The following is a 20,761-nucleotide window of genomic DNA, read 5'->3' on the forward strand; positions in this document are numbered from 1 at the left end:
GCACCTCCGGCCACCCGGGTGGGCTTCCCTTTGAAGCATGGTGGAAGAGTTGCTGCTGCTGCCCCCCCACCTCCAACTTTGTATGCAACAGCCTAGTGGTTAGAGCATTCGCCCAGGAAGTGGGAAACCTCACATTCACTGCTGTCAGGCTGAGGGGGTTCAAGCCCACACCTTGTGCAAGTATACCCCATATGCCTGCCTACAGGTTAATATGTGGGCATGAGGCGCCCTCTCTACCCACCCTGCTGAAGTTGTGCCAGCGTGCAGAAAGGAATGAAAGAGTCACAGGGCCAGGAAGAGTGAGAGCGGGACCCTCGCTGTGTGTGTAACCACTCACCTGGGAATGAACAGAGGGCAAGAGCAAATGTGGGGTGGGAAAGGAAAGAGTGGATGGGATGGAGGATACGTGATGAACTGCTGGGCTGGGAAGCAGGGGTGGAAGAAGGAGGGCACAGGCTGGCTTCACTAGTGTCTGGGGCTTGGGGAGAAGCTGGGTGCTCCACGCCCTCCAGCAGCCCGCGAGAGCACCTCTAGCCAGAGCTGCCATCCCCCGCTGCTGCGCGTCGGCCGCATTGCAAGTGCTCCACGCGCAGAGGGTGGGAAGTGGTGGCCAACGAAGCAGAAGACGGCCTGACCACAATAAAATCCTTTTTCAGCCATCTCCTTCTATGTGCATGAATCCCCTAACCTCAGGCTCAGCCTCCCAATTTCAGCCTGCTGCTCTAAACCCTCAGCTCCCAGCACCAGACCCTTGGCCCTTCCTGGTGTCACCAAACCTCAGTCTGCATCCCCAAAATGCTCAGCGACTCACTGACACTCTCACCATGGAAGTGCCTTCCTTCAGTAGCCCTTCATGGCCTCCAACCTCCCCCAAGCCTCACAAGTGATAGCCCAACCTTCAGCTGAAACCTGGAGTCTGGCTCTTTCCCCACCCTCAACTACAGCCTGGGCTTGCCAGGGGTGCGAGCGCTGGCTGGAGGTGCTCCCACTGGTTGCTGGAGCACCAAGCCCCAGACACTAGTGACTTCAGTCTGTGCCCCCCTGTCCCGAGCTGTAGAAACAGAAGCACTATAACCCTCCCCACAGTCTGCAGGGACAGTGCCAAGGTGATTCGAAAAAACCGCTGCATAGCTTAAACACAGAAGGGTTTTCCCCTGCAAGTCCTTCAGCCAAGAGTGTAAGTGATATCTGAAAGGCGAGGGAAATCCTGGTGGGGCTCAGTGGCTATATAAAGTAGCGCATGTAATTCCAACCTCAATACCAGTGAAAGCAGAAAAAATAGGGCGCAGGGAAAATTCAGATAAAAATACTAAAATACACAGTATTAGCATCCTCCAAGGCAGGGCCTGTTCAAACCATGGGCCCTCAGAGGTGGGTTGGTCCTGTGTTAGTGAAGTCTTCAATGACTGAAATGTGCTTGTTGGCTTCTGAAAAAGACCTGCTTGAAACCAGCGGTATCCAGCCCCACTCCGCACTAACCCAGAGAGTGAATTGCCTATATACCTCTGCTATCCAGCCCGACATACGCAGGCAAAAGTGGCCCCGGCCAGAAGGTCTGTTCTGATAAACCGATCCTCCCACCACTATAAGTGCAAGTTAGTACAAAAGGAAATACGTGGCTATCTGGCATGTACTCTTCCCACTCACTAACCCAAATACTAGAGTCCAGTCGCCCACATCCATGGATCCCGGTGGCAGAAGTGCAGCCACATCCCTTCCAGCTGTGTGGCATATGCACAGTGAAAAAAGCTCGTTGCACCTTCCTTTCCCCTGCTGGTGGGAGGTGGGAGGAAAAGGAAGAACAGAAAGCAGCAATGCTCCAGTTGTGTGCAAGCACAGACTCTGCATCGACCCCATGCCAACCAGTAAGAGAGTTCATAAAGATCCTAGCCATGCAGATCTCCCAGCAGGAGCTCCACGGACCTGTGGCTGAGCAACAAGCTCACTGCTCATGCAGTGCACAGTCAAAGAGGGGGATGCAGACTTGCCATCACACCCCTTCTTGATCTGTCTCTGCCCATATCCGGCGAAAAATAAATAGGAAGAGAAGAGCCAGGCTTCACAATGCGCTCTGACAGCTATTAAGAGATGCCATCCACACAGCATGCTCCACATAGGCTCTAAAAACCCTCCAAACCAGTCCTCTACCAATGGTAATACATAAAGTTTCACCAGACAAGCTGTGCCCTTGCTGTCTCTGAATGTTTCCAGATCTACCATGTAGGACTTCTCTCTGTAACCCAAGTCATAGCACATGGTCTAACCTCTTCAAATAGCCTCCTCCTTGTATCATTGCTATCTACACACAGCCATTATGCCAACATAATCTGAATTGTAGGTATAACTACCTCTCATCACAGCCCTGAACCATTACTATCCAGGATAGCCAGTGATTCCCCCGAGAGACCCCAGACCTTCCAGCTAAATTCTCTCGGCATCAACCTGAAGAAAAAAATTATAACAGCTCAGAAATCTGGCCAAAAATTAAAACAGGACAAGAAACCTCTTACTTTTAAAATATGGACTATTTTGTAACAAATATTCCAGCACGCAGCAGTAAATTGTGAGACTTAAATGTCAAAACCAAGTAATAAAGATCGCTTGATGTGAAAGGGTAATGAGCTGGCACACAGGTTGAACGGCCATAAATAAACTGTACATCCTTCCTCAGGTTATATTTAAACTATTCATGCATCGGTGGTTAACAGTCCAAGGAAGCTTTAGATGGAACTGAAGAGACGTTTACCTGGGGAAAAAAGGGTAACCCGATTAATTTTTAAGGAGCTTGTATAAATTTGTTACAATGGCTTTCCAGCATTAGTACCATCCACGCCTGATGCTCAAAATGTTTTCCAAACCAACATGACCTGAACAACCACTCCAGAGCCTGCATGGGAGCTCTGGTTTCCAACGCCTCTTCCCAGCCAGGGTCTTACCGAGCCATGCCCTCTGCCTGGCCAGAGCCCCAGGATCTCTTCTCTTCCAGTTCACCACCAGCCTCACCTACCTCTGGCCAAGGGACATTCATAAAAGTGGGCAGACTCAAATTCATAGCTCACGTGGAAAATCTTGTCCTGAAATCTTTGTCGAGGCCCTTCACTGGGAGTGGGGCCCGTGCCTCCTAGCTCTGACAGGCCTGCGAAGCAATCCTCCAAGCTTCCCTTTTGAAAGCCCACTAAAAAAAGCACTGCTAACTGTGGGGCCAACCCTGCTGCATTGAAGGAATGCAGCTCCATAAAGCTGGGACGAAGTATCGCACAGGAACTAACTAGCTTGAAGCAGCCCTGATCCATCCTTCCAGCAGGTTTGAGAAGAGCCTGGCTTTTATAAACCATACTAATCAAGCTAGAAATCTCCTGGTGGGCTTGTGGCATCCTACACGGCTTATCAGAAGCTCCCCCAGAAGACTTGCTAACTACTCGGATGACGCACTGCTCACCAAGCGGGTATTTTCCCAGCATCTCTGCCTGGGCAGCCTCTGCCCCTTATGCACAGCTGGCAGTTTCAAGGTGGTGTCACAGTCTCCAGGTCATCAGCTCCTTGTTAATGGCATGAAAAGGCAGATGCTGCACATGACCAAGGACCACCAGCCATTCCCTGGTCACAGCCAGCCGTGTGCCCAGGCCCAGGGGCTTGCTTTGGAGGCCATAACACAGGACTCCCCCCTATCCAGGGAAGTGTCCTCCACACTGGCCACAGAGCCAGACTCCCTCTTGCTTGTCCTTCTGGCCCAGTGACTGCTTTCCCTTATGGCTGTTCAGTGGCCCAGCCATACTGGACAGCATCACCCCAGTCCATCCCACCGTCCGGGCTGCATACAGGGATGGATACCCCATGGGCGAGACGCAGGGCTGGACCGGGGGCTGGATTGAGCTGATGCGCAGGGTCAAGCCATGGTTGGATTCAGCTGAGGACTGACGCAATGTACCTACCCAAATCTGGTATGCGGGGCCATGTCATCAGGCTCACAGGGCTCCCCAGAGGTACAGCAGGGCAGCGCTGCACACACCAGCTGCCACCGCACCAGTGGTGGGGGCACAGGCAGCCACTGCTGCTGCAGGACCTATTTTTGTGGCTCTCTCCACAGCAAAGGCAGTACCCAGTGCTTCTGCCCCGGTTGCCCTCCCCTCAGTTAAACCACTGGGGTCCTCCAGGGTCTAGGAATTTGGTGAGGGGGAGCTGTGACAGGGTTAACTGCTGCATCTCTGGGAGCCTTTCACACTGGCACCACTCCCCTGCCATGGGCAGCTCCAGGGGATGGATGACATGGCTCTGCAGGCCAGGTCCGGCCCACTGCACAGGGGTTGAACCCGCATCTCCCACATCCTAAGTGACTGCTCTAACCACCAGTGTATTGCAGGAGGAGGAGGTGGGCTCACCTTCCTCTATAGAAGACATCAAGTTTAGGCAGGGTTGAGACTGTGGCTCTCGCATTAATGGGAATGTGGAAGTTGAGGAATCACCTGGCTGACACCTAAGCCCAGGGTTCAAAATACAGGCTGAGCCCCCCATAAGAGATGAGAGTCCCCCCATAAGAGACGAGAGTCCCCCCATAAGTTCCCCCATAAGAGATAAGAGCCCCCCCCATAAGAGACGAGAGCCCTAAGCCTTTCTAAGCAGCTCAGATAGTGGTGACAGCGGCTTTTTCCAGTTTCCGACTACCGCTACCACAGACCCCCCCACCACCACCACCACCACACTTGGAGTGTAATTCAAACCCTGCCTAAGCCTATAGGGATAGGTAGATCCCTTTTCTCCCCAGCACCACCTGCAGGGACAAGGAACAATGGTAATAAGCTGATGGAGAACAGGTTTCGGTTAGAGATCAGAAGACAATATTTTACAGTTAGGAACCAAAAATCTGGAACCAACTTCCCAGGGAAGTGGTCCTCACCCGTACCTTGGGCAAATTCAAGAGGAGTTTGGGCTAGATGCAGATCACCTGTCTGGGGTCTTGTGAACGCAGCATTCATTCCTGCCTGTGGCAGGGGGTCAGGCTAGATGATCTGTTCAGGTCCCTCCTGACCCTAGCTACTATGAAACTATAAGCCCAGGAGAAGGGTGGAGGGCTGAGAATGCTTCTCCCAAGTACTTAGTCCCCTTTCAAGACAGAGAGGCTTTGGATGCCTAACTTGGGATGTTTAATTTCAGTCCCAGAGACATGCACCTACATTATCAGTAAGATGATACTCAGTGCTAGTTCAACTTGGTCCCCCGTTGAGGCTGACCCTGGGTACCTGGCTGAGAATCACAGCTTCCACTACCAGGGCAATGTACCTAAACATTGGCCGTGATCAACATTTCGGCACCTGAGTCTTCTAGTGGATCTAGCCCAAGGCTGTTTAATGGCTATGGTGCATGATCAGTTTAACTAGAGTTCAGCAGCATTGCAGAGTTTGGTTTAATAGGAGTTTTGAATGTCAACGAAACAGCAAGCTGTAAAGAGAAGCCTCCTGGAGTTTTTCCTGGTAGTTGGATGACAAACGAATCAATACAGAGAGAAGCATTCAGAAATCAGCCCGGCTGAGGAATTTTCCTGAGATTATCTCGCTGTCCTGGGTACCGTTTTTACAGGAATGGTACAAAGCACTCCGGGAACGAAACTCTGGTGAAGTTATTGTTCTTTGGGTCCTGATTCCTGGCATACCAAGGGGACATCAGGAGTGGGTCTCGATGTCTATAATACATGAGCTCTAACAGGAAACATGTGCTCCAAGGGAAACCTAACCATCAGCTGTGGCGTAACTACCGTCACCTGCCCCGGGGCAGATAGACTTGCTCTTGCAATAGGTCATGCGCCCTGCTGTAGCAGCTGCTCCTGGGACGAGCCGACTTCCAGACACCCGTGAGAGGTTATGGGTTGTTTAAGGAAATCAGTGACGACAGAACCCAAAATAGACGTTCTCTCCAGGCGACAGGCTCTGTCAATAATCACCTGTGCAACTCGTGCACCTGCTCTTGATGGACTTATTTTTAGTAGCTTTTACACTGCGATAAAACGATATGGACAAAGAATTTGCTGAGGCCCCTCACAGCCTCCCACACTCCTCCAGACAGCTCGTATCATGGAGGTCGTTTCTCCCGCTGATTCCCAGGCGGGTGCGGGCCTACCCTCCTCTCGGACCTTGAGGCTCCCTGAGGTGCATCAAAGGAACATAAAGGACTAGGAAATTAGCAATCAAAAACACTATCAATGGGTGGCTAATGCATGGCTCACCCACAATCTTCAGACAGAAGTACGAAAGTGAGGAAAGGCTTAGGCATTCGTTTCCATCTCCTTGTATCCTCCAATGCTTGATAATGATAAGATACTTCAGGGCTCCATCAGGCTCCCATACCTGTCTCCAATAGACATCCCATAGCCGTGCCTTGGCCACCATCATCAGATTTGCACAACAATGCTGAATCGTAGCCTGCATGGCAGAACTGCTGAAAAAGACCCATTCCCCAGACACGTGGACTGTGGCAGAGTCAAACACGCGACCCGCTGATACAGAAGTGTATGAGCCCATGTCGCAGCCGGTGTTACGCTGCCATTCGAAAACAGCTCGCTGTCTGAACAAATTTGGCGTGATAACCTGCTGAACCTTAGCAGCTGCATTCTCCAGTCAAAAGGTTAATGTCCTGATTGATTTTTTTGTCCATACCCTCCGAAGAGTTGTTTTCCTTCCCTTGAGGAGCGGGCTCTTTTCTGGATACCACAGTGCAGCACAGTGCCTCTCCTGGGTTTTAAGCTCTCTGAGTTTTCTTGACTCCTCCATTTTGCTCTGCTACAAACATAAAACAACCACAACCAAACCACAAACTTGTACCGCATGTGCCTGGGGTTTGGCTGCAGTTAATGGCTGCCCTGGCAAAAGAAGGGGAAGCTATTAGAGAGTCAGGGACCTAATTGAAATAGCATTTAGATGGCAAACGCATTCGTTTTCTGCTACGTTACAAAATCTTTTACCTTCCGCCCATTCCTGGCCCAGCTCCCGGATGAGTGACCTGGTAACCGGTTTTGCCTTGCTCCCCAGGGAGTGATGCACACCTGCCCTGATGCTTTCATGTGGTAACCACTAAGCAGAACATGCTGCATGGCAGCTGCTGCTCTGCATCAAGCTGCCAATTCTCATGTTCTTCGAAAATGTGTTTTCTCTCATGGTGGTTGGGAGCAAAAAACCAGGCTCCGAAGTGTGAATAAATGCAGCAGATTACAGGTGTCTTATTTGCTAAACCCAGCAAGGAAGCAACAATAACCTGATGTCATTTTATTGACTGCTCTCCTGGTGTATCCAGAGCGATCACATTTCTGATGCTATATTAAATCACTACATTTTTCATCGTCGATTTTTGTCATTGGCCCCAGCGAGTGGCAATAAGACCTTCAGTGCACAGCACTGTGCTCAAAGTGCGGCTCCTAGTATATTGTGTTATACCTGTATTCTCCATAGATACTATGCCTGCTAGGACCTCAGTATGCCAGGACCTAATTGGTTTCATTACTTTAACAAATATCATTGTTATTTAACCCCGAAAATGATGCTCGATCAGGGTTCCTCTGGTCTCCCCAAACAATGAACCATCATCCCATTCATCATTAATAAAAATACCAGTCTCAGCCCAGGTCTTAATGACCATGGATCGTTAATAAACATCACCACTCTTAAAGCAGCCACACTCCCAGTGACAGTAATCCGAGTTGGTTCAGCATGGTATAATTTTTTTGCAGGAAATTTTCCAGGCTTTTCCCCCAAAATCATCTTCATATTTTTTAACTAAACTAAACAGTAATATTTTTCTGCAAAATAAATAAGTAAATAAGTAAAAAAGTTGGAACATTTTCAGCCAGTGTGCACACCTGAGGACAGGAGGACGATCCAGGCTGACCTTGACAGGCTTAGGAAATGTGCGGACGAGAACCTGATGGTGTTTAACACGGAAAAATGCAAGGTCCTCCACCTTGGGAAGAAAAACCTGCAGCATCCTTATAGGCTCGGCAGTGCTATGCTGGCTAGCACTACAGACGAACGGGACTTGGGGGTCATCATTGACCACAAGATGAACACGAGCCTGCAATGCGATGCTGCGGCTAGTAAAACGATCAGAACTCTGGCTTGCATCCATAGATGCTTCTCGAGCGAATCCCGGGACATCATTCTCCCCTTGTACTCGGCCTCGGTGAGGCCGCAGCTGGAGTACTGCGTCCAGTTTTGTGCTCCACAATTCAAAAAGGATGTGGAGAAGCTTGAGAGAGTCCAGAGAAGAGCCACGCACATGATCAGAGGTCAGGAAAACAGACCTTATAACGAGAGGCTGAGAGCCATGGGGCTCTTCAGCCTGGAAAAGTGCAGGCTCAGGTGGGACCTAGTGGCTGCCTATAAGTTTATCAGGGGTAGCCACCAGTATCTGGAGGAACGTCTGTTCACCAAAGTGCCCCAAGGGATGACGAGGTCGAATGGTTATAAACTACTGCAAGACCATTTCAGGCTGGACATAAGGATGTACTGCTGGGCGTAAGGAAGAACATCTTTACTGTCCAAGCCCCCAAGGTCTGGAACAGCCTGCCGCTGGAGGTGCTTCAAGCACCTACTTTGAACGCCTTCAAGACGCATCTTGCTGGGATCCTCTGACCCCAGCTGACTTCCTGCCCTTTGGGCAGGGGGCTGGACTTGATCTTCCAAGGTCTCTTCCAGCCCTAACGTCTATGAAAGCTAGGAAGGGGTAGCTGTGGCTAGATTTTTGCCTGGCCTGTGAATTCCTGTTCAGCATCTGCAGGAAGAAAGAATCCTGCTTTCTGAAGGGCTGCTCCCGACCCCAGCCCCTGGAGTAAAGAGCAACTTAAGACTACTGCTGAGATGTAAAGGGGGCAGGAAGGGAGGGAAGTGCTAAGTATAGTCAAAACCATGGAAGAGGCAAGGAGTAGTAGATGGCAGGATCTAGGCCGTGCCTTACCTACAGTATAGAAGCAACCCAGTGGGGCGGTTTCCTCTCTGCTGTAATTCTATTCACTATATTTAAGCCAAATCGGGAACCAATGTGAACAACTGATGGAACAGAAAAATGGAAATAAAAAAAAAACCCCTAATAATTTTGTGTCGTCCAAAGCCAAAATGATTCGGCTGTTTCTCTGTGGGGATGAAATGCAGTGGGAGGGTGAAGAGCAAGAGACTTTGGGAGTGAGGGGACCCAGGGGAGGCGAAGCACAGCGGTGAGGGTTGGGTGAGCAGGGATGCAGCCGAGGACTCAGGGCGTGCAGGGTGCAGTGGGTTCCCGGGGGCAGGGGGAGACTCACTGGGGCATGAGAGGCCTGGTGGGGTCTGATGAGCTGGGGGTGAGCATGGGGGATGTGTGGGATAACAGGAAAACAGAATGGAGCCAGGGGATACTTGAGGTGACTGGAGCAATGCATAAAGGGCGGTGAGTGGCACTTTGGGGCTACTGTGGAGTGTCTGGGGAACTGACACATTGGGACACAGGGAGCACTTCTGCCCGTGATCTGGCTAAGGGGTAACAGCTATATTCCCCTGGCACCATGTGCCTGCCCCATCCTGGAGCTGGCAGTCACCTGATGCAGTTATAGTTGTTTTTGCTTAGATCTCAGACAGAACAATACAGCCCCCGTTGACCGTTACTTCTTAGTAAAGCTCTTAATTTTTGTTTATTGGAGAAAAATGTGTTGCATTATATAATGATGCACCCCACCGCCTGCACCCCCTTGTGCAAAATCCTACATCTGCGCTTGTGAATATGTAGACATACAGGAAGTGTTGATTTTTTTTCTCTAAGCAGCAAAAACCGCATTAAAGAATTAGGAGCATCTCCTTGCCATTTTTTTCAGCATTTTTGGTTTGCTTGATTGAGACTCAGACTACAGAGAAACCTAATGAAATGTTAAACTTGGTTATGCAAGAAAAGTTAGGAAAGAAATTTTGTCTTAACCAGTCACTGGAGCGTTCACTGCAATGCACTGCAGAGAGACATAAGGTGGAAATGGAAACACAAAGTTAAATGGTGTTTCAGACTTTTGTCATATTCTGTAAATCGGGGGGGGGGGTTGGTATAATTTAAGATTATAATATTGTATATTTCTTTCTTGCCTTCCATCCTGGATGATCTCAAAGTTAATATTTTTATATAGACACACATACAGTGTGTGTGTGCGCGCGCACGTGTACCCAGAGGAATATGCATAGGAAGATATTGCCCATGCTGATAAAAATTCTTGGCTAAGTGCTGATGATGCTGGTGTTAGACTTCCATATGGGGTTTAGTTTACAAAAGCAGTGGTTGCTTTACCCATTCAGATCATTAGATCATAAATGCAGTCAACAGAGTTATGAACAATGCCGCCTAGGTAAGGAAACTCGTCAAAAGTTCTGAACCCGACTTCTGCTAGGATGATGGGATCACTGAAGGTCACATTGACTTCCTAACTTTTTTTTCTGACTTGGGGATTATCAGATCAAATGGTTTAGCCATTCTAATCAGGCTATTGGACTTTTGCTGCATTTTGTTTATCAGTGTATTCAGGAGACAGGTATCATCAGCAAAAGCCAAATCTCCAAGCCCTCCATCTACCCATGGCATCCAAGCTGCATAGCTAAGTCAGTGGTGACCTCAGCACGCAGGGGAGAGGACGCACCCTTGTCTATCCTATATATAATGTAGAGCAAACCTAGAGCAGCAAACTCTTCAAGGTAGCAACTTCTTGCCAACACAAATTTTGGGTGGTACCTGTGTTGTGGTTCAGATGAGCACTGCCCACTGCCCAGGATCTAAAAGTGAGATATGATGAGGTGCTCTTTGTATGACAAGAATATTTTTCATGGGGTGAGGCTGGCAGACTCATGCCCAAACCCCCAAACATGGAGGGCCAGTCACAAGATAGATAGCAGTCCACTGATTCCTCCCCTCAAGACTGCTCCCCACTCCCTCGCCCCCATGCTCGCTATGCTGTCATGCAGAGCCGGCCTTCAGGAAAATGGCGCCGAGTGAACTTATGTTTTGGTCCTGACCCCCCGCATCCCCTCTGGCACCCCCACAAGTCACTGGCACTCTGTGTGTGGCGTGTGTGCATGGGATGTGCGTGGGGGGTGCAGCTGCGGTGTGTGTGGGTGTGTATTGGATGAGAGGTGTGTGCGGGTTTCTGTGTGATGGGGTGGGCGAGGCAGGGTGTGAGGGTGTGTGGCAGGGTGTGCGGGTGAGAGGCATATGTGCCCACCAGCTGGGGATGGCAGGAGACCCCGTGGGCTATTGCAGAGCAGCATGTGTCCATTCACTTAAGATGGTGGCCCGGTGCCGGCTGGCAGGGCTGGGGGGCAGCGGGGGCTCAGCATGGAGCAGCAGGAAGGGCAGGTGAGTAGGCAGCAGGCAGGGATGCCCACACATGAAGCCCAGCCCCAGCGGCAGGGCACCGCCACCCAGTGCCACTCATACCCTCACCCTAAGCAGTGATGGCGGTGGCCAGGGGGGCTGCACCTTGGCCTTCAGCCCCATTAGGTCAGTGATGGTGAAGCCCTTGATGCAGAAGCCGAAGCTGCCCAGCCATGTCACCTTCTCACTGGGCGCCACCAACTTGCCCTCAGCCCGGTCCTCCCAACCTGTCATGCTACCTCATAGCACTTGCCACCACCATTGCTCAGGGGCTTCTTATCCTTCTGCCCCCATGGGTGGCTCCAATCATCTTTGGACAGAGCCAGGGAGGAGTGGGCATGGCTTCCCAGTCTCTGGTAGTAATTGCCACTGAAGTCCCCTGATGGCTACCACCCAGAGCAAACAGCAGGGTAGGACAGGTGACTGAGGAGCCCATTCTGGATGCCCACGTTCTTCGGCAATGGGGACATGCTGTGTACCACCTTCTGCTGGTGGTACACTCCTGTTTTTCACCAAGTTCATGGACAGCTTAGCCAAGCAACAAAGGCTGCACATTTCTGCTCAAGGAGATCACGGAACTGAGTGTCATTGGTGTCGATCCAGTCCTGGTTCCATTGCGATGTGAACCCAATAGTCTAGGTGCAGGTGCCTTGGACAGCAGACTTGGGTTGTTCCCAGTGTGCCTGGACGGAGATGTCATCAGCAGTAGGGACTTGCTCCAGTGCACTATACAACTGAACCTGGAATGCCTCCCGCTGTCCGGGGTCCTTCAGAGTTGCAATGTTCAGCCATCTCTGTGCAGCCTTCTGAGGCTGCCAGTGTCTTGGTGCCAGGCGGACGTTCATCACTGAGTGCACATGTCAGTGGTCTGTCCAGCAGTCTTCAGATCACTTCATGGCCCTTGTGACAAGCACGTCCCTCAGGTCTCTACCTCGACGATGATGCAGTCCAGGAGGTGCCAGTGCTCTGACCTCAGATACCTCCACGTGGTCTTGAGCCGGTCTTTCTGGCAGAAGATGGTGTTCATCACGATCAGGCCATGTTGGGTCCGTTTGGTCAGGAACAGGATACCATTGGCATTGGCCTTTCCCACACCATTCTTGCCGATAGCTCCACTCCAGATTTCATGGTCACATCCAACCCGGGCGTTGAAGTCACCCAGGAGAACGACCTTGTTGTCCCTAGGGATGGAGGCAAAGGCGTTGTTGAGATCAGAGTCGAACCTTTCCTGACTTCCTTATCAGAATCCAGAGTCAGAGCATATGTGCTGATGACAGTGGTGCATTTGTTTTGTCTGAGGTGCAGTCAAAGGGTCATCGGCCTTTCATTGACACCCAAAGGGAGTTTAGGGAGCACATCAGCAATCTTTTTCCTGATGGCAAAACTGACTCTGTAAATACAGGGTCACAGTCTGGTTTCCCTTTCCAGAAGAAGGTGTACCCTCCACTGACCTCCCTCAGGTAGCCCTCCCCAGTGAGCCAGGTTTCTCTGAGAGCAGCAGTGTTGATGTTGTGCCTCACTACCTCCTGAGCCATGATGGCAGTTCGTCTTTCTGGGTTATCTATCAGCATTCTCACATTCCAGGTTTCAAAGTTTAGCTTTTTCTTATTTCGACCGCAGGAATGGTGATGCTACTGAGCGCGGTTTCCCATCCAGGAGATCTGGGACAGCCTATTTTTGGGGAACCTTTTCTAGCCCCCTCCCCTCAGGGTGAGCAGAGGACTGCTCACTCACAGATACAGCTGCCAAATGCTCTGTCCCAACATGGGTGCCCAACGACCATTGCACATCTGCTGCCTGTATGCAGATTCTTGGCTGGGAGCCTCCAGGTATCACAGCCCTGCCCCCATTGCCAATCCTCCATCACCACAGAGCTTTTGGACCTCACTGAAGCCAGCGGGTGGCATGTTTAGTGTGGGGACTCCAGTGCACAGTTGGGTCCACACGGTCTTCAAGGTTGGTGGCTGGGTTCAGTGGCATGGCAAACCACGACAACTGGGGCCACTTCTCCATTGCAGCCTTCTTCCACCTTCACAGTCATTGGGGCCACAGCCTTCCTCCACCTGCTCCACTGTTGGGGATTTCTTGGATCATTCTTTGTCTGGAACCTCCCACTTGACCTTAGCGCCATGGGTGGCCCTACCAGGCTCGTGAGCTCCAGATGGCTTCGCTCTGTCCTTGATACACTTGAACCATCCTTGATGCACTTCAGCTGGTCAAGTCAACCAAGGTGGACAGCAGTGCAGGGGAAGATAAAGGATCTCAAAGTGAGTGACAAGAAAGCTTGGAGAACAACTCTGAGTCCAGTGCCCTGCCTCAGTCCCTCATACGACTTGCTCTACCAATCCTGCAGCCCTGCCAACCCTCGTAAGACTTGATATGCAGTGCTTTTCTTAAAACACTGCTCATGGAATCAACTATGGCCCCATATGGCCCAACCTATGACTTCCATTAAAAATAAATAAATACATAAATAAATAAATCAAGTTTTTAGCCCTCCTGCTTGAAGTGCAAAGGTCAGAATGAAAATAAAAATAATCTCAAATGTATTTTAATCTCATTTTTTCAAAGTCATTCATAATTTTGGATGATTATTGCATGTTGGAGATGGTAACACTGTGCGTGTCTACATGTTGCTATATGACAATGTTAGTACTGCACCATATTTTAGTACTTGGTTGAGGGAAATACTAAAACACAGCAAAGTAGTCACTCATACTCACTTTGTAGCATGCCATATGGTGACATAGCACATGGGTGTAGTGTGCCATATGGCGACATAGAGCATTGCTACATCGCCATAGGGCGATGTGTAGACGCATCCACTGTACAATTCTACACTTACCAACATTTATTCCCAGGGCTGACATTTAGCTCTGTATAGACTCTAATACACTATGATTACATTATTTGACATTAAACCCCTGTTGTTATCATTTCAATGAGACTTAAGGGGTACATACACCTCTGCGCAGTGGTGACCTTCATTCATCTGGCCTCCCCTTGCTCTGGTCTACACTAGAAAGATGTACAACTAACAATCTGAGCTGCAGTGTGAATCAGGGGAAGGCATTTTTACTATCACTCCATGTAACCCTACTGTGAGTAGCACTGAATTCAACAAGACTGCTTTGTTTTATACTCAATGTTTGTTGTAAGTATTGTGGGATGTTCACTTACACGGTGAACATGTACAGATGTACAGTGTGTGTGCGTGTGTGAGTGTGTCTTTGATTAGATAGATTTAGGTCTTTGTTCAGCTGAGGTTGTCTTGCAAAAGAATTTTTCCTACAATCGGCATTATTGGTCTTTACGGCAATAGTGGCTGTCAGGTTGCTAAAAATGAAACTGTTTTATTGCTGACAGTGGAAATGTTCCATTAGCTGCTTCAAGACAAAACCCCTCTGTATCTCTTTTTTTAAAACAACATTGTATTTGTACAGTGTTCAATCTTCACTGAGCTAATTTTACACACATCTCTTGACCCAAATATGAAAATAGGGTAGAAGACAAAAATTCTACAGGTCAGCCTAAAGTCACCAGTGATGCCACAACCTACAGAGATTCAGCCTTTCCACACAGGATGGTGATAAGCAAGGATCCTGGTTTTTCCATTTGCCATGGGAAAATGTGGTAAAACATGGATTTTCTCATTTTAAAGAGAAAAACCCAGTTTTTATCCTTTAAAGGAGAAAACCACAGGAAAGAGTGAGTTTCCCCTTGCAGGCTGGCAGAGCTCCAGAATGGGGGGCACTGGCAGTGCTGGGGGGCCGTGGCTTGGGCGTGAGTGGCAATGGCATGGGCACCAGCGTGTCAGCACTGCTCGGCACCACAAAGCAGTGGCAGGGGACAGCCGCAGCTGGACCCACGTCCTGGTGAGGGAAGGGGGCAGGGGGAGCTCTGATTTTCCACAATAAAAAACCCAATGTCAAACACCAACATTTACAGGTATTTCAAATGTATTCTATTTTAGCAATTGAGGCACTGGTAGGCTTCCAAATTGCTTTAAAATTGTAAATATAGCCGTAAAACATGGTCTTCAACTAATACCTATATATAGTGGCATTTCATTTTAATTGTGGATTTGGCGGGGGTTTAATCAGAGAATTTGCAATTTTTTTTTTAAACAGAGAAAACCAGGATCCCTGATGATGACGGAAATCAGGGACAAGTCACTAAGCAAGACTGAGTTCTGCTCCGTCTTCTGCAACGCTTTTGTGTTTGTCACTAAAAGCTGCAGTGTGCATTACCTTACAATGTTTTAAAATAAAGCGGTTGCAATTCAGTAAGCCTGAAAATTTCTGTGTCCTTCCCTAACAAGAGACTGGATATGTAACTCATCTCCACTCAGCCTGCTGATTTGCAGCGCTACCACCCTGATAAACAAGGCAAAAGGCCTCCACATGGAGCCTGAGCATGTGTGTTAACTTCTTTAAAGCAATCCTTTCTCATTGAAATCAGCCCACCAGGCTAGTTTGATATAGTAGGATAAATAAGCAGGCCTAGCGATTGGGTTAAAGACAAGAAATACTCTGTGGGAGAGTGTGGGTGTGTTTGTGGTTTGCAGCCTACATCATCAGGTTCACGGGCATTACTAGCATCGAGTCACTTATAGACTCTGGAAACATGCAATTACAATGGAAATATTGTCCTTAGGGTTAAAGTAAAAAGTGAACAATTTACTGGCACATCTGACATTCTCGAGGCCCCACTAGTGCTGCAGATTTTCAAGAGGAAAGGGAGCAGCAAGCTAGCACCAAACCACAGTTTAATTTCATTTGACACCGGAAACGCCAACTATTGCATTCTCAGTAATTTAGTTTGTCTCTGCTCAAAACAAAGAGCTTGTGAAACTTTACTACGTTTGGAAATAACCAAACTATTCTTTTTCTTTTTAACTGCAGGATTCTTGATGGATAGTGTTAATAACCAACAAGAAGAAGAGGTAGGAATGCTGAAATCGGGGCAATCTGATCTCTTGCTTCAGGGAACTGGATGATCATCTGGGCAGAAGTCAGGAAGGATTTTTTTGTTCGTGTTCAACATTTTACAGTTGACTGAAAATGGGAAGGAGAGTTCCTAGCAGCATTAGTCTGGAGCACAGGGGCAGGGACCAGGCTAAACAGAACGGGCTGATGTAGTGTGGGTAATTTCTGTGCTCCTACACAATGATCATCAACATACAGCAACTTATGAAATAACACCTGAGATCATTTTTGGGTCCTTCCACTTGGACATGCAATGTCATTTTTCCTGCCAGGAAGTAAGGCTTTTTTATTACTTTTTTTATTCAAACAATTCTACAGTTAGAAGAGCCATTAGACAAACTTGCAGGCATCAGGTGCCTGAAGCCACACCTGAACCCAGAGACAGAGGCTTGTAAGCTGAAGCCCCATTAAAAATTCCCTGGCTACTACCCCCGCTAGATTGTATAATAATGTCCGCAGTGTCTCTGCTGTGCTGGAGAAGACAATGACACCTGCTCCAACGAGAAAGCCCTTGTTCATTCATCTGTCTACCCAGGTACTGTTCTGGCCTCCATCACTACAGGGCCTGAATGCCATGACTTGGAACATGGCCCCTGGCTTTTCCAGTGCCAAAGGAAATAGGATCTCTGTTTCCTGAGCTATTCCACAGCTCCCGGCCCACCAGAAATCTTGCAGGACATTCATTTCAGCCAGCACAAAGGCTGGGACTGATTCCAATTTCCTCCCAGTCTGCAGTGATGTGACTTTGTTTGAGGATTGGCCTTACAGACAAAGCATTAGCCTCTGAAATCTGCCGGGCCTTTCTCAGGGAGGATTAGTCAACAACAAGGATATTTTTGCTAAAATCCCATAATCTCGACTCAAGCTTGATACAACCCTAAATAAGACCGCCCTGATCTCTCTCTCTTGTCAGCTTCTTCCTCTGAAAAGTCAAGATAATACTTACCAGGAAGCACTGCTACAAGACTTAATTCAGCTATGTTTCTAAAGCAAGCTGAGACCAAAAAATGGAAAGAAGGACTGTTATTTTATTATGCAAACTAATGTGCCTCTGCTGGCACCCCTGGGCAAAATCATTTACATACATTTACGTAAGTTGTGGACAGTTTCATACATCTCTCTGAGCCTCTTCTCAGCTGGGGATTTGCCCTGTTTACAGCTAGCAGTGATGTTTTCTCGGTGTTACGTTGGAGAGGCAGCTCCAGTGAAACAGCTTATCCCCTGTGGATTCAGCAAAAACAGGGGCAGGGGAGTACACATAACACACAGTGAGTCACAGATAGACTAGTGCTTTACAAGCAAAAGCCACTGGCACTGACCTCCTCTCACCCCCAGGGAAAGCAAAGCCCAGAGAAGCTCAGTAATTCTTCCAGGCTTGCACCATGCGTCAGCCGCAGAGCCAAGAACAGAAAGTGCTTCCCGTCTCCCAAGCCAAAGCATTAGTGGATCCATTCCTCCTGGGCTAGGCACAGAAGTTACACATAAACTGGTTTAAGTGATCAGAAACTGGTTAAACCTGTAACAGTGGAAGGGGGAGGCTAACGGAGCTCAGGCCTCCCAAATGCAGGCAGCAGGTAGGGCCCCAGAGCAGCCTGGCCGCAGGCCTCTGCAGGAGGGAGGCGGGCTCACACACACATACCCTGTGCAGCCAGGATCACAGCTGGCTGAGCAGGCAGGTTAGTTTATTTCTGTTCTCTTTACCTGGGCTTCGGGGGGGGGCAGATCGAGACCCCCCACAATGCAGGAGACCCCTGCCCCGCTCCCTGCTGCACTGTGGGGACTGCCCCAAGGTCCAGCCTAGCTGGGTCCCCATTCACAAGGCTGGGCTGGGTCGTAGGGCAACAGGAGCCCAGTGGCTGGTCCAGAGGTGTGGGTGGGCAGCTCCTGCCATTGCACACACTGTGGGGAGCCAGGGGAGAGGGGGCGCATTCCCCCCCCGCCCCGTGGCTCCCTCGTGCCATGCCCCTGGAGGGGCTGCTGGGCTCTGATTGTCCCATGACCCAGCCTGGCCGAGGCTCCTTTCACGGTGAATGGAGCCCTGGCCAGGCCGTGTCATGGGACATCTGGAGCCCGGCGGCTCCTCCAGGGGCATGGCGCCAGAGAGCCAAGGGGGGCACGTGACCCCTGAATCTTTGCACAGGGCTATAGCTGTGAGCTGCTCTCTGCCCGCTCCATGCCTCGCTGCTGCCTTTGAAAGCAGTGTGGTGCAGCGCCACATGCCTCGCTGCCTGGCCCAGCCAGCAGTATTACTCCCATAGTGCTGCACTATGCTGCTTTCAAAGGCAGCAGCAAGGCATGGAGCAGGCAGAGCGCAGCTCACAGCTGTAGCCTGCCTTTGTCCTGTACAAAGATGGGAGGCCAGTGCCCCCCTTGGCTGCTAAGTGCCGTGCCCCTAGAAAAGGCGCCAGGCTCCTCCTGGGGATGATGGGGGCAGGCACAGGGTGCCCACGGGCTCCATCCCCTCCGGCCTAGAGTGCAGCCGAGGCTGGCCCCATTACCGGTCCCCCTGGGCAGTGTGGGGCCGGGGCCAGGCCCAGTGCAGGGCAGTGAATCACAGGGCCACCAGTGCTGAGCAATGACTCCGGGCACAGGGGTAGGAATGGGCACAGCAGGCTCTGGTCCTGGCCCCAATCCCAGGCCCAGCTCATCTCCAATCCTTGCCGGGTCCCAGCCCCATTTCCCCCACCCCGACATGGCCCTTTCCCCTCCCCCCGCAGACCTTCCTGTGCAGGTGAGTGTGTATGCATGCACATGTGTGCTCAGCCCTACCCCCCAAAAAATGTTTCTCCTTCTGTCTCTGAACAGAATAGACGTTCAGTGCACATAGACCAGTTTCAAAACGGCTGAAACTGGTTTGTTGAATGTAATATCAGACTTAACTGATTTGGGTCAAACCGATTTATGAAACTTCTGTCCCAGAGTCCTTCCTGGTTCAAGTTAAATCACAGTCCCCCAGAACGCTTTCTAGCCCTGGGCTGTTCTGTCTGCTCCAGCAGAGAAGGGTTTGGGCAGGGATAGGGTTACCATATTTCCAGGCCCAAAAAAGAAGACACCTGTTGGGGGGGGGGCGGGGCAGGGGGAATATGACGGTGGGGAGGGCAGTGACATGCCGGTGCCCTGCCCCGGTCCATTTTGTTGCCCCTCACTGATAAGCCACACCCCTCCAGGCCCGCTGCTGCCCCTCACTCTGGACTCACTGACCCCAACCCTGCCAGTGCCCCTCACTCCCAAACAGCAGTACCCTGCCCCTCACCCCTTGCTGGTGCCCCTTACTCCTGACCCATTCTGCCAGTGCCCTGCACACCCAACCCATAGTCACCTGTCTTGTCCCCCGTGCCCCTCACTCCTGACCTGCAGCCCCTGCCCGCCCAGCACTGCTGGTGTCCTTCACCCTGGATCCACATCCCCTGCCCCCCCAGCCCTGCTGGTGCCCCTCACTCCTGACCCACAGACCCCTCCCCCCCAGCCCTGCTGCCCAAGCAGCTCCTGCATTGCGCAGGTGCCTTCTCTCTCTCTCTTTCTCTGTCTCTCTGGCTTGCAAGAGCCCATGCAGGAAGCATGTGAACCCCGATAGCCAGTCACCTTGCCTGCTGCTCCTAGCCCCAAGCAGCCAGACCAGGAGAGCAGAAAACCTGGACATTTGCTCTTATTTTAAAAACCAACCTGGGTGAAACACAGGGGTCCAAAAAAGAGAACATGTCTGGGAAAACCCGGACAAATGGTAACCCTAGGCAGGGAGAGGCAGGGACTGTACCACCCCCACAAGGCAAACCGCAGCTGAGGTCTGGGGCCAGGGACGGGGTTTAAACCCACCTTCCCCAGAGTACAGAGCTGCCCTGCTGCTAAACTTCCTGAACTTAGCTGGCTGTGACTGTGGACTACAAATCCCAGAAGTACCTGGAAGCAGGAAGAGGGAGTGATAAGCAACCCTGCAGAATCCTGCTGCTGTGATTCTGGATTGCAAATCCCAGACACCTTGGAGGCAGCAAGAAGAGGAAGCAAACACACAGCCCATGCTGGCTATGTGCCAGAGAGGCGTGTTCTAGCGCCCCACAGCTTCTGGCCTTAGCCACTGCAGGCATGTGGCTGCATTTCCTGAATCAAAAGTAAATGTGTGTCCAGTTGTTTCTCAAATTAATCTCTGCAATTTAGACAAACCTGCAAAGACTGAATCAATTCAGCCTCAGGCTTTTTGACTGTCTGTACTTAGCCCAAGTGATTGAGACAATCCAGGGCCAGCAAAATGCTTTGCTTTACAACCGGTTTGCATAACTGCAGGCCTAACCCAACTCCCATAAGAGTCAGTGGAGAGATTCCACCCACTCACGTGCAGTCTGTTCCCCACCTGCACAGAAGAGGTGGAAAATATGTATGTGCTTCCTATTTTGGTAGAGCAGCATGATCAAACGCTCTGT

This window comes from Crocodylus porosus, unplaced genomic scaffold (genome assembly GCF_001723895.1).
Source record: "Crocodylus porosus isolate Cpor-Errol unplaced genomic scaffold, CroPor_comp1, whole genome shotgun sequence".
NCBI classification, from domain to species: domain Eukaryota; kingdom Metazoa; phylum Chordata; order Crocodylia; family Crocodylidae; genus Crocodylus; species Crocodylus porosus.